Raw genomic sequence first — 13,417 nt, 5'->3', positions numbered from 1 at the left:
TTTTAAAATGGGTACACAGACAGCATTTGTCATACAGTTTATGAAACTCGTGGTCTCTGAAGTCCATCCGTGGACACCCTAGGTGTCTGTGAATGTATCCGTATCTTGTGTACTGTACTTGACACTTTACAGTTGTATTCTTTGACCTTCACAATAACTTAAGTATCCTCGTTTTACATAGAATAAAACCAAGGCTCAGACTTATTCAGGGGTGCATTTGAATGCAAAGCCTGTACTTTTTTTTATGGCACAAAGCTATCTTAGTGTCTGAGATCCAAAAAGGTTTTTAGGTTAAAATTTAAAAAGCTGACCATTGCATGACCCTCACTATTAGAGTGTATTGGTTAACATGAACTTTCGGGTCTGATTGATGGGGCTAAAATCCACACTCTGCTTCTTACTAGCTATATGACCTTTGAGTGAGTTAATCTATCTGTGCCCCAGTTTCTTCATCTGTAAAATAGAGATGTCATTAGGGCTAAATGAGTTAAAATGTGAAGTCCCTAGAATAGTGTGCCCACCACAACTAAACTCTGTTAAAGTATTTTCTGTTATTGTCATTGTATCTTCTAACATAGAGTATGTGGTGGTGGTGGAATTTTATGTTGATTGTATTTTAATACAGTTGCCCTATTTTGGAACTTGAATGTGTTGATAACCTGAAGAACCTTATTAAGTTTACAGTTCTTGAAAAGCTCAATTGAAGGATGGTTACTCATACTGATTTGAGTACAGTTTTTGTTCTGCTTTTTTCTCTTTTAGACATACGTGCATTTAGATAGCTTTGCAGTTCACATGTATGATTTCGTAGGCTCTGAATTTTTGATGTTGAAGTAGTTTTACTATTGAAGTATCTACAGATACTGTATGTGCCTCTTGCAGTCACTGGAAGTTCCTAATCTTTTCAGAACAGCTTGTCATGCATGGGTGGAGCCAACAATGACCACTTTTTTGATACATTAGATCTTCTGGGTTATTAGGCAATAAGCTTTTTAAATGACCATAAACAGTTGTTTTTTAAAAACACTTGGAGAATGATTGGTATATATAGGTGTAGAGGGAAAATCACATATAATTAAATAGTTACTGGCATTTAAATTCAGGCATTGGAAAACTAAAAAAAACATTCACCTGGTAAATATGTACTCTGCATTTTGGAATCCATGAACGGTAATAACTTTTTAAAAAAACAAACCAAGTGGTGTGTAATATCTATTCTGAGAATTTTCTGATTTCCTTGATTGTTAATATTTGATAGGGAGCTAAATTAGTGTAGGAACACCATGGGGGATGAGAACATGCTTAGAGAAAGGTATTTTTGTTGCAATCTGAGATTCTTATGGTCTAAGATTCAAGTACTCAGATACTCTGTAGCATGTTTTAATGGTGATGGGAGGAGGAGGAGGTCGGAGGAGGTCATGTTGCTTCGTGCTGGGTGGGAGCAGAAAGGAATTACTTTGACTGCATGCTTGTGAGAAATAAATGAGGATAACTCTTCTCAGCAGTCAAGAGGGTTGTTTTGTATGTCTATGCAGTCTTGAAAGGAAAAATATGCTCAAAGCATTCACCCCACAGTTTAAACTCATAACTGGGCTCAGACTTCATCCCATTTACTAATTGGTCTAACTTACCAATTTAAGTTGATAACAAATTTCTTTTCTAAAATCATGGATGGTGAAAGATTCCATAAAGAATATCTTATAATTCAGTGTTAGAAAGTTAGAGGTAGATTCATTTTTTATGGCCAAGAAGGGGAAAAATTCACAGATATTTTCTTTATTTTTAAGTTATGGTTTTTACACATATTTTTATCTCATGTGACCTGAAGTTTTTTTTTCTCAAAACATATTAGTTGCTGTTGATTATTTTTCAGTTAACTTGATTACCTCCTAAATGTGGTAGCATGGTGTACAGCATGCTTTGCTCCTGAGGTGTTGACTTTTTAAAAAAGATTTTATTTATTTATTTTTAGTGAGAGGGGAAGTGAGGGAGAAACAGCAGGAGAAAAATACTGATGTGAGAAACATCCATCGGTTGCCTCTTGCAGGCCCCCAACTGGGCACCTGGCCTGCAACCCAGGCATGTGCCCTGACTGGGAATCCAACTGGCTACCTTTCAGTTTATGGGACCATGCCCAACCCACTGAGCCACACCAGGTAGGGTCCAAGGTCTTCATATTGAGCTGGTTTGTAAGGATGCCTCAGAGGCACATCACTGCTGAGTATTCGTTCTGTCAGAAGGCATTTATTGAGGGCCCATTTCGCCCTAAGCGCTGTGCTGGTTTCTCTTCAAGAGCTCAGGCCTGTCTGCATTGGGGAAGGGTTTGTGAACAGGTGAAGTGTGGCAGGTGATTGACAGAGATGTGCAAATTAAAATATTTTAATGGATTTACTCTACCTGCTAATTTTTCTGAAAGTGGTCTGGGTCAGACTGTTGTACAATATTTATTTAATACTATAACAGATCAAATTATGTGACCTTAATGGATTCCAGTATATCATTTTATCTTTTAAGTGACTTTAGCCATCAAATAGCTTAGGTCTAAGTTTGAGTTACCTTTCTTTGGTTTCTCTTCTTTGAGGGGTTCACGAATGTTTATCCCTCACTGATACTCTTTTCTAGAGTTGTTTTCAAACTTTTGAGGTTGTTTATCTTACCGTAGTTTGTGTGTGTGCCTGAGGCCCTGATATGGTGTTATGTCATCATGATGCTTTCCTGGTGGGACTCTTGAAGCCTGTTCTGAAATGATGGTTTAATAGAAAGAGGTGAGTATTCATTTACTTATAATAAACCAAATAGCCATGGTAGATATGCTTTGTCACTTAGCCTGAATGGAACTGTGCCATATGGTTTTAGTATGGATTTTGTTACCTTGAATAGTTGAGGAATTTGCTTTTCAGAGCTTGTAGGTGGTGCATTCATTTCGGTGTAGTTTCCTTGTTGGTGTCGAGATGTTAATAGTCAGCATCTGTTCATTGTATATTCTGTTCATTATCCTTTTTGGCCAGAGATTAGATAAAAGTAATCTAATAATATGTAACATACATTTTCATTAGTGTCCCCTTGTTTTTATCCAGAGATCCAACTCAGGTTGTTTAAACCCCTCTCTTGTCCACTAAGGAAAGTTCTACCCCAAGTATTTCCCCTGGTGTATGTGGTGAAGCTATTAGGAAGAGAAAATAATTAAAACCTCCCAACAGAGATACAGAGTTTTTCATGGTTTTGGTAAAGAAGGAAATCCAGTCAGGCTGCCTAAATTGTTTATAGTAAGGAATTGAAAAGGATTTAAAAAAAACATTTCAGTCAAACATTAACCGGAATTGGGGCAGTGACTAGGAAGGCATGCACCATCAGAATCCTAAAGGGTAGTGAGAATGGAAAGTGGGGAACCATGTGTAGTTTTTTTGAAGCTATTTTATTTTTGGAGTAATTTTAGAGTTACAGAAAAGTTGCGAAGATGGCACAGAGTTCCTGTATACCTTTCACCCAGCTTCCTGCGATGTTGTGTTATGTAACCATGGTACATTTGTCACATCTAAGAAATTAGCATTAGTACAATACTATTAACTGAACTACCGACTTTTTTTGGATTTTCCACTGATACCCCTTTTCTGTCCCAGGATGCAGTCCAGGGTGCCACATTGCATTTAAACCATGTGTAATTTTGATAGCTAGGTTGGAGTTTCCAGTGAGCTGTTTCTGTGCCATGTATGTGACCCAGGAATCTCTTGCTGAACAGAGAAAGTTATTAACCATGAGAATAAACAATACTGCACGGGGAGTGTTTTGTGCCCCCTGATTCCCAAAGCACTGTTAATTCAGTGGAAGAGCTGTCTTTGCTCCCAGGAGCATGGCGTGAAGTTTTCTGAGAAGCTAAGAGCTGATCCTGATTGAGGGGCCCTTCCTGACCTCTGCTAACACTGTCTCACAGATTTTACTACGTGGAGCTATCACATCATTTTCTTGTCTGTCTTCTTACTAGCCTGTATGCTTCTAGGGGGCCAGGGACTGTCTTACTCATTTTGGAACCCGCAGGGTCAACATACTACTTGGCCTGTGGTTCTTAACGCACTGTTTGAAGAAATTAACAAGTCCTTGTCTTGGTAACATTGGTTATTAGGCCAGCAGAAGTTTCGTTTTGAGTACCTTAAAGTGTTGTTTCTTTTTTAAGTCGAGCCATTTGGGTTGCCATTTCTGTGGCTAGTTGACTTTGTCTTCCTGGAGTCTTAAACAAAGAACTATAGAATGCTCATTTAAGGCTGCCCTTCCTTCTGATTACATAAATAATTTATTTTCCTTAAAAATTAGAGTAGAATTAAAAGGAATGGATGGTGGTAGAGGTAAAAATTTTGTTAGCTTTTAAGTATATGTGTGACAGTTTCAGTTCCACCCACCTGGGGTGTAGAGCTGGCCATTTCCCTGCCATTTCATGCAGAGTTAATGAAGTAACAACTCCGTATTCTTATTGAGGGAGATGGCTTGTCAGATTCAGAGAATTAGTTTAACATTTTTCCGTTGTAGCCGAGATTCAGTGGCCCAGGTTCACGTAAGCATAAAAGCTGCCGTGGTACTCAGGGGCCAGTCCTGATTCCATGGGTCGGCGCGGTGGAGCCAGTCTGGTGGACAGACGAAACATTGGGACAGGGCGAGCCGCAAACAGGAACTGCTGTTCTCCCGATTAGGCTAATGACCGGGACACTGTGACGGGGCATAGATAAGCCAGTCTTCTATTTTTTTCCTCTAGGTATCTCACAAAGATACAAAATGAGCGATGATTAAATTGTCCCTTCTCCCTGTTTTTCTCACATTAACTGAGAGTCCCTTTTTCTACTTTCTTGGAACTGCTGAGAAGGGCAAACTGCGTTCCAGGGGTGCAGTCGAATCTAAACTGTGCTTTCGTGTATACTATTCATTTCTTTCTGAGGCTGAAATGTACATTTTGAGTCTAAAAATTTACTATTATCTTGGTGAACCTACCCTTTAAAGCCTAACTTTTCTTTTAACCAGGGAGTGATAACTTTTCCAGCCTCTTGTCAGGTTCGAGTGACTCAATATGGTGAGAATGATCTTATAAAAGCTTCCCTTTAAAACCAGAAGGGTAAGTAGTTCATTGTCCCTGGCTTAACTTGAAAGGTGCGTGCTCTGGGTTTTGGAATTTTGTTGTTGTTTTAAGAACCAGCATCAGGCATCCAAAGGTTTTATGTCAGTTTGAAGAGAATTGAAGGACTAAAACCTTGGCTAAATTTAGAAATTCAGTACCATTTATTAGGTTGAAGAGGAGGAAAATCTCTTAAAAGATAAAAATCTTTCCAAATTCTGAAATAGACTTAAATAGAGCTTGGTAATGTAGAAGTTGAATTCGAAAGAAACAAAGGGATAGTAAAACTGAGTAACTAATTATGAGATAGATGGAATGTAGGAGTTTTAAAACTCAAAATTTCCGAGAAGAGCCCTGGCTGGTGTGTCTCGGTCAGAGTGTCATCCTGTAATTGAAAGGTTGTGGGTTCGATTCCCCATCGGGGCACATGCTGGGGCTGCCCAGGGCGTTCGATCTCCAGTCCAGGCATGTCCGACTCTCATCTGGGTGTGTGCAGGATGCAGCCAATCGATGTTTTTCCCTCTCCCTCCTCTCTCTCTAAAAGCAATGAACAAAATGTCAGGTGAGGATTTAAAACATTTTTTTGAGAAGAGATTGTCTTTTATGAAACTTAGATAAAACTTCTAGAAGAAAACAGAAGAAAATCTTTGTGACCTTTAGTTAACAAAAGATTTTAAAAAGAAATGTGACACACACAAAAAAACACAAACTATAAAAGAAAAAAGTTGATAAGTTGGATTTCAACAAATTAAAAACTTTTACGCTTGTCTTTAATCCCCATCTGAGGATATGTTTGAACCGAATGACGGTCTTCCTGTGTACAGGTGACGCTCCAGCCCACCGAGCTACCTGGCAAAAGTGTTGTGCTCTTTTTACAAACATTGTTAACAAAATGAGAAAAGAGCTGCAGAAAATATTTGCCAAACATGTATCTAGTGAAGGGCTTGTATTCAGGATATATAAAGAAGTCCTACAAGAAGACAAACAGCTCAACTTTTTAAAATGGCTAAAGGTTTGGATACCAGAGAAGGCTCACACGTAGCCAAAGCACGTGAAAAGACACTTAATATTGTTAGTCCTCAGGGAAATGCAAGGTAAAGCCACGAGATACCACTCCACACCTATGGGAATAGGTGAGGTTTATAAGATTGATGATGGTTGTGGGTGGATTTGGTCGATGAGCTTGTACGTTGCTGGTGGAAATACAAGGTGGCACAGCCACTCTGGGCAACAGCCCAGCAGTTTCTTGTAAGTTAAACAGCATATACTTACCATGTGACCCAGCAATCCCACTCTTTGTTACTCACCCAAGAGAAAGGAAAGCGTGTGTTCGCACAAAGACTTGCACTTGAATATTCATAGGGGCTTTATCCACAATAGCCCCAAACTGGGTGGAACCCAAACATTCTTCAGCTGATGTATGCATAAACAAACTGTGACATGTCCATGTGATGGACTACTACACAACGATAAAGAGGAACGAACTACTGATATGACATGTAACAATGTGTAAGATCTAAAAACCATTACATTAAGTGAAAAAAAATGCCACACTCAGGAGACTAAACCAGTTAGCCCCTCAGGTACACCCAGTGCCATCTTCCCCATTTGCTGAGGGTTGGGCCCCTGTGGCCTGGGCACAAACCCCCACCACTGCTGGCCACCCAGAAGCCGGGTTTGCACAAAGAGCCACATCTCTCAGGATACTCCTGTGGTGCCAGGACGCCTGGGTCTAGTTTCCAGTCCCAGCCAGTCCTCCTTTCCCTTACACTCCAGGTCTTCTCAGTGGATTTCCATGTCCTGTCTGAGATATCCGAGGTCACTGAAGAGAAGTTAAGTAGCTTATCAGTCGGTAGTGAAGTGCATACTCTTGACCGCTGTGCTGAAGGAACTCAGGGTAGTCACTCTAGGTTAGCTCCAGGTAGTTTTTTGAAACACAGTGCATTCGGAACACTGAGCTTTTCATTACTCCTCTTGCTTATGTTGTTCTTTCTGCCTAGGAGACTAGTCTTTTCCTTTTATCTGCCTTGCAAATGCTTACTCATTCTTTTTTATTTATTTGTTAAAGATTTTTTAGACATAGGGGAAGGGAGGGACAGAGGGAGAGAAGCATCAATGTGTGGTTGCCTCTCACACACCCCCTACTGGGACCTGGCCCACAACCCAGGCATGTGCCCTGACTGGGAATTGAACCGGTGACCCTTTGGTTCGCAGGCCGGCACTCAGTCCACTGAGTCACACCAGCCAGTGCTTATGCATTCTTAAATAACAGCCATATTATTTCTCCTGTGAAGACCTCCCTGCTGTCTCAGGCAAAGCTACCTCTCTCCTTCCTTTGCCCATTATACATTGTTCATTCCTCTTTTGCGGTACTTGCCACATTGTATTGGCTATCTCCCACCCTTTCTTATTTATCCTCGTGACTTCAGCTTTTGGCACATAGCCTGGCATAGAGCAGATGCTCAAGAAATATGAAATGAATGAACACTACAAAAGAACCTAAAATTGGTAGTCATTGGGGGGCGATAGCAGAAAAACTAGTTCTGTGTAAAATGTGAGTGTGTGGGATGGGTGGTAACAGACCAGAAGTTGCGTAGGGGGTTCAGTGCTTTCCAGACTGCTCAGCTCGGGTACCTCTAGTGGTGGAGGATGGTGGGCACGGGACCCCTTGGGGGCTGGGAGCAGAGCCCCAGGCAGCCTTTTTGCCTCAAGTGCAAAATAACTGTGAATGTTTTTTTTTTAACATATCCGTGTTTTAGCCTTAGAAATGCATATTTTGCATCCTATTTTATTGTCTGTGAATTTGTTTTAACATGAAAATACTTTTTCTCCTCACCTACCTCATTTTCTAGTAACTAGATGCTGCAGGAACACGTGTCATTTCTCCTCTGGCTTCTAGCACCTTCTGGCATGCTCCGGTGCCCAAATCTGGGAAGCGTGGAGTGGGGTTATAGTCTAATATGGCACAGTGTAGCTCTCTGCGATTTGGGGATTGTCTCCTCAGGAGTATTATGTCATGGAACCGAGGAGGGTGAGCTCATCCTGTTCTGACTAACACGGCCGTTCCTGGAAGGCTGCAGTCAGTTGGAGGCACCTCATTACCAGATCACTGGGGACTAGCTGGAGAGAGTTCACAGGAGACCCACAGGAATGATTAAGAGACTGGAGGGGCTGACTGATGAGGAAAGAATATAAATGAAAACTGTATAACTTGGCTGAACCAAGATAGCAGGAATACACAACTATGTAAATATCCCAAGAGTATAAACTTGATGGGGGAGGGCAATCTTTTCTGGTGGGATTTTGGGGTGGGGAGAATAAACCAAGGGTGGAATTAAGCAAAGGAGAATGTAAATTAATAATCTGAAGTGCCCTCGCTGGGTGGCTTGTTTGGTTGGAGTGTCCATCCACACTCTGGGTTCAATCCCCGGTGTGGGCACTTACAGGAGGCGATTGATCGATGTTTCTCTCTCACGTTGACGTTTCTCTTTCTGTCTCTCTAAAATCAATAAATATATCCTCGGGTGAGGATTAAAAAAAACAATAGAGTATTCTAGTATCCGATGGCACACTTTATTTCTTGGAATCTCCTTAGTTAGACCACTAACGTATGTGTCTTTTGCTAATTGAATGATCTGGTTTTTTAATTTGATTCCCCTGGACTCGTGGGTGGCGCTTCCGTGTAGAGAATGCTGGAGGCCACATATTAGCGTGCCAGTGTCTGCTTTTGTCCTGCCTTGTTTTGCGGAACTCACCGGGTGATGCTTGGAACTCCTGTGTGCTGCCAGCGCCTCTTCATTCACCAGAATTCTAAGTGGACTTTCCTGTCGGTTTTTTTTTTCACAGCTTTTTAGAACAGCACTTTGAAAGTAGAGAGTGAGTTGGTGATATGTATTTTAATAATTTTAGAGACCTGCATATAATGTCTGGTTCCTGAGGGTGCTGTTTTTAGGAAATTACAGCCTTGGTGAAATGCAAGCGTGTTTGCACGAAACACACACTTTGGGAAATGATTGTATAAAATTCCTACTCGGGGTGTGAGAGGCATAAAACTTTCAAGTAACAGTTGAAATTAGCCAGGAGAAATATTTGCAAAATGTTGCTCTTAAGTGAGGATAGTAGAACTGGAAGAAAATGATTTTACGCTTTTGTGGTTTACAAAAACGAGTTCATAACTAAGACCTCTACACCAGAGACTGGTGAACTTACTTTGTCAAGGGTCAGAGAGGAAAGCTTCGTAGGCCACGCGTCTCTGCTGCAGCGGCTTCACTCTGCTGTTGTAGAGCCACAGCTGTCATAGACCGCATGTAAACGGACGACCTTGGCTGTGCTCATTCTCTATTTACAAAACTTTTTTTTAAAAACAAAAACAGGCAGCCGTCTGGATTTGGCCCAGTGGCTGTAGTTTGCCAGCCCTATACTGGACCCCTTGCTCTGCAGCATCAGCATTACCTATGAGCCTGTTAGAGATGCAGATTATTGGGTGTATCCCTTCTCTGGCTCACGGCTGTAGAGTCTAGACCATGCTTCTCAAATTTGAATGTGCACAGGAATCACCCCGGAGTCTTGCAGAAGCACACGCTCTGAGACAGACTCCGACCATCACACTAGCCACTGGCGGGGAATGATGATTACGACCCAGTCAGTTTCCTCAGGAAGCACACAATCCATTAGGATAGATGCTGTATAAACAAATAATTATAATATAGACTAATAAATGCTGTAATAGAGGCATCTTCAGCAGAGGAGTATCACAAGGAAGGAGGTGTTTAGTTCTGCCTGGTGCTGCGGGAGCCCTCAGGAGGGCCTGGGAGCTGGACTAGGAAAGGAGGTGGTGCTTGAATCAAGTCCTGAAGCTCATCAGAGACACGAAAGCATTGGGGGCAGCGGATGGGGGGCTGGTACACATGGGAGTTCATGGTGGGGCACAGTAAAGACACTAGAACTACGAGTTACTCGGTTTAGTAATCAGATAGCTCATCACAGGGTAGAGGCTTGCTAAGATCCCAGTGAACAGGAATAAAAGTCTAGTACATTTGTTATCTTTAGCTAATTTTTTTTTTAGGGAAAGATTTCTTTTTTTTTTTTTTTAGATTTTATTTGTTTATTTTTTTAGAGAGGGAAGGGAGGGAGAAAGAGAGAGAGAGAAAAAAATCAACGTGCGGTTGCTGGGGGCTGTGGCCTGCAACCCAGGCATGTGCCCTGACTGGGAATTGAACCTGCAGTGCTTTGGTTCGCAGCCCACGCTCAATCCACTGAGCTATGCCAGCCAGGGTTTGGCTAATTTTTTTTAACTGTTTCCTTATTTGAAAAAAGGATATCTTGTCTGTTCTTTCCCCTTTTTAGAAAAAGAAGTGTTCTCCAGAATTAGAAACTTTTTATATGTCCTTGCATCATTACAAATTTGGAGCACTGAATGTAGAGGTAGAAAATAAAAATAATTTATAATTCCATGCATCAAGAGACAACCGCTGTTAACATTTTTGTGTTGTTCCTTCCAGGCTCTTTATGTAATGTAATATTTTAAAAAATGGGCTCATGCAATGTAAATAATTTTTTGCTTGCTTTTTCATTTCGCATTTTATTTGTGAGTGATTCCTTGTGTTGTTATTCTTTAAAAGTGTCATTTTTAAAAATGCTTATTTTGCATTCTAATGGATCTCGTACAGTTTATGTAACTCATCTCTGGTTTGCAGACCCTTTAAGTTGCTTCCAGCAGCTAGTCGACCCAGGCTTTGGCTCATGCACTTGGCAAGTCTGTCACCGTATTTTAAAATAAATACATATACGCATACTTATTTATCTTTAATTATAAAAGTTTGCCAACTTGTTTGATCTGCTGGCCTTTACTCATTTTATTCTTGTGTTTTTATTAGCATTTTGTGTCTTCTTTCTTGGTTTCTCCTGGTAAAGAGGCCATAGAGTGTTCATTCAAAGCATGGATTCTGGGTGCAGGGTGTCTGGATTTGACTCAACTTGACTGCTTCGTGGTGTGTAATCTTGAGAAAGGGCCTCAGTTTCCTCATCTGTAAAATAGGGATAATTATATCTCTCAGGACTGTGAGTTCATACATTTGAAGCATTGAGAACAGTTCCTGCCATGCATTGGGTTGGCCAAAAAGTTCATCTGTTTTTTTCCATAAGATTTCTGTAGTAGCGGTTAGTTGTCTTTAACTTCATTCAAAATAGTTTTGTTAGACTGTACTGTGACAGCTGTCGTGTCAGTGTGCATTTAAAAAAAATCAAAACAGATGAATTTTTGCGTAGCCATTTTAATATTGAAGCTAGAAGAAAACATTTTTGGCATATTATGCTTTATTATTTCAGTAAAGGTAAAAATGCAACTGAATCATAAAAAAAGATTTGTTCAGTATATGGAGAGGGTGCTGTAACTGATTAAACCTGTCAAAAGTGCTTTGTAAGGTTTCATGCTGGAGATTTCTCCTGGACAGTGCTCCGCTGTTGGGTAGACCAGTGGAAAGTTGAAGTTGACAGCCATCAAATCAAGACATTAACTGAGGACAATCAACATTAAACCACGTGGGAGATAGCCGACATACTCAAAATATCCAAATCAATAAAGTTATTGGTGAAAATGAAAAATGTGTCTTTTATTTTATGGAAAAACAATGAACGGACTTTGGGGCCAACCCAATAGGAAGAGACTGTCTTTTCACGGAGTGACTAGTAGGTGTGTCTCATTTGTTTTACGGTGGCCATTTGTGTGCCTTGCAATAACCTCCTCTCTGCTGCGTTAGCTCATGACTGTCTCAGTGACGGGCTTTAATTTACTGAACTTTATTGCTTAGTGACCTTGTCTTGAAAGTTCACAAATTTTTTCCTCTCACAGTTGCAAGCTTTACTGTGTGAAAGATAAGATCAGCACTGTTCAAACAGGTCTTGGAAATGCACGGGGAGGCCCTCTGTGACCTGCCCCTGCCTGCCCGCTCGGTCCTATTTCTCTCCACCTCTCTGCCAGACCTCGAGGTCCAGCCCCGTCAGACTCAGAGGGGGCCTGTGGTTGTGTGAGGCTCACTCCAAACCTGCGCCTCCATTTGCTTCTCCCGAAGGGCTGGGATCAACCACAGTGCTGGAGCTTCCTCCTGGGGGTAACACGGGGCAATGAGATTGCCGGTGGCTTTCTGTGGACTTTTAATTGTGAAAACTTGGTCACAGTTTACCCGCCCTCGGTTATTTTTAGTGTCCCGGGGTTTCCACTGCCTGTCCTACCTCCTCTTTTTTTGTTTTCTGGGGATCCTTTTGCAGAAATAAAAGCCTGTTCTACCAGTCCTTTTCTCTCTGTAGGATTGGATCCTGAGCTGGAACAGATGCATCCTTTGACAGATGCTCTCGCCTTGCACTAGGGAAAGAAGCCCGGGGATGAAAAGAAGCCCGGGGATGAAATATTTTGGGGTTATATCTCTTCGCTCTGGAAGCCGTCCAGTTCGTTCCAGAAACACCGATCGTCTGCTGCTTTGACAGACCCTCAGTGAAAGTCTGATGGGCAGACACTTTCCGTTGACCTTGTGGCTGTTGTCTCTCATGTGGAAGCTGAAGACAAGGTGAAAGGGCCGAGTTACCTGCTTTGGCGAATAGGTGTGCTCCGCTTGGTTCTTGGAACATGGGCCCTCGTTTAAAGGTAAGGCAATCGTTTAGTTAAGATGCACGTGTTTCTGAGATGCAGAACGTGAACTCGGTGACCAGTTCCTCGACCTTTTCGGCAAGGAAAAACTGTTGAAGTACACAGTTGCAATTACTTGGCTCCCAGCAAGGCATCTTGGAGTATGAAGAAATCAATTCTCCATTTCTGGGAAGTGAATTTTCCCAACTGATCTTCAATGTTAGGGCTAAAATTTATTTGATATAATGATGAATCTTTATACTCCAAAAAAAGCAAAGAGTTTTAGAGTATGTATATCAATCAGCTTTCTAACATCCCCTTGAGACAGGTATTTTCAAGTATTTCCCCAGTCGCCTGCTTTTGCAGGCACTGCGAGCCAGAGTGCGGTGGTGGTGCAGAACTTGCTGGGGAGTGAGCACGCGATGTTTCTGCACTAGATAATTGGTGCTGCATTCCACTTTCCTGTCGTGCTTTATTTTTATTCCAGAAGATTTAAAAGGGGGCTGTAAGCATTTATCTTTCTAATTTTAGCCTCATGGTAAGATTCTCACCGCAAGATTGGATAATGTTCTTCATACCTCTTTTTAAACCTTTTTTCTTAAATCTCCTCTCTTCACAAATACTTCACTATCCCTGAGACTCCATTCTTTTTTATTATTTAGTATTGTGTGAGGTTAAGAACATTGGGATTCAGAGAG

At 41.4% G+C, this 13,417-nt stretch overlaps 1 protein-coding gene across 5 annotated transcripts in view; it reads left to right on the top strand.

Moving 5' to 3' along the window:
* The window catches only part of AREL1 (apoptosis resistant E3 ubiquitin protein ligase 1), a 37,621-nt gene that overhangs the window by 739 nt on the left and 23,465 nt on the right, over nt 1-13,417 (top strand). For 4 of the 5 annotated variants that reach the window (XM_028506140.2, XM_036012184.1, XM_036012177.1 and 1 more), the window contains exon 2: nt 12,404-12,737. The gene's annotated coding sequence lies outside the window, so the exon portion shown is untranslated. Of the gene's footprint in view, nt 1-2,662; nt 2,766-12,403; nt 12,738-13,417 lie in introns of all 5 variants that reach the window. The other variant, XM_036012176.1, reaches the window with a different exon arrangement.

This window comes from Phyllostomus discolor, chromosome 1 (genome assembly GCF_004126475.2).
Source record: "Phyllostomus discolor isolate MPI-MPIP mPhyDis1 chromosome 1, mPhyDis1.pri.v3, whole genome shotgun sequence".
NCBI classification, from domain to species: domain Eukaryota; kingdom Metazoa; phylum Chordata; class Mammalia; order Chiroptera; family Phyllostomidae; genus Phyllostomus; species Phyllostomus discolor.
The sequence above is the reverse complement of the archived record's forward strand: the minus strand, read 5'-3'. Positions and strand labels throughout refer to the sequence as shown.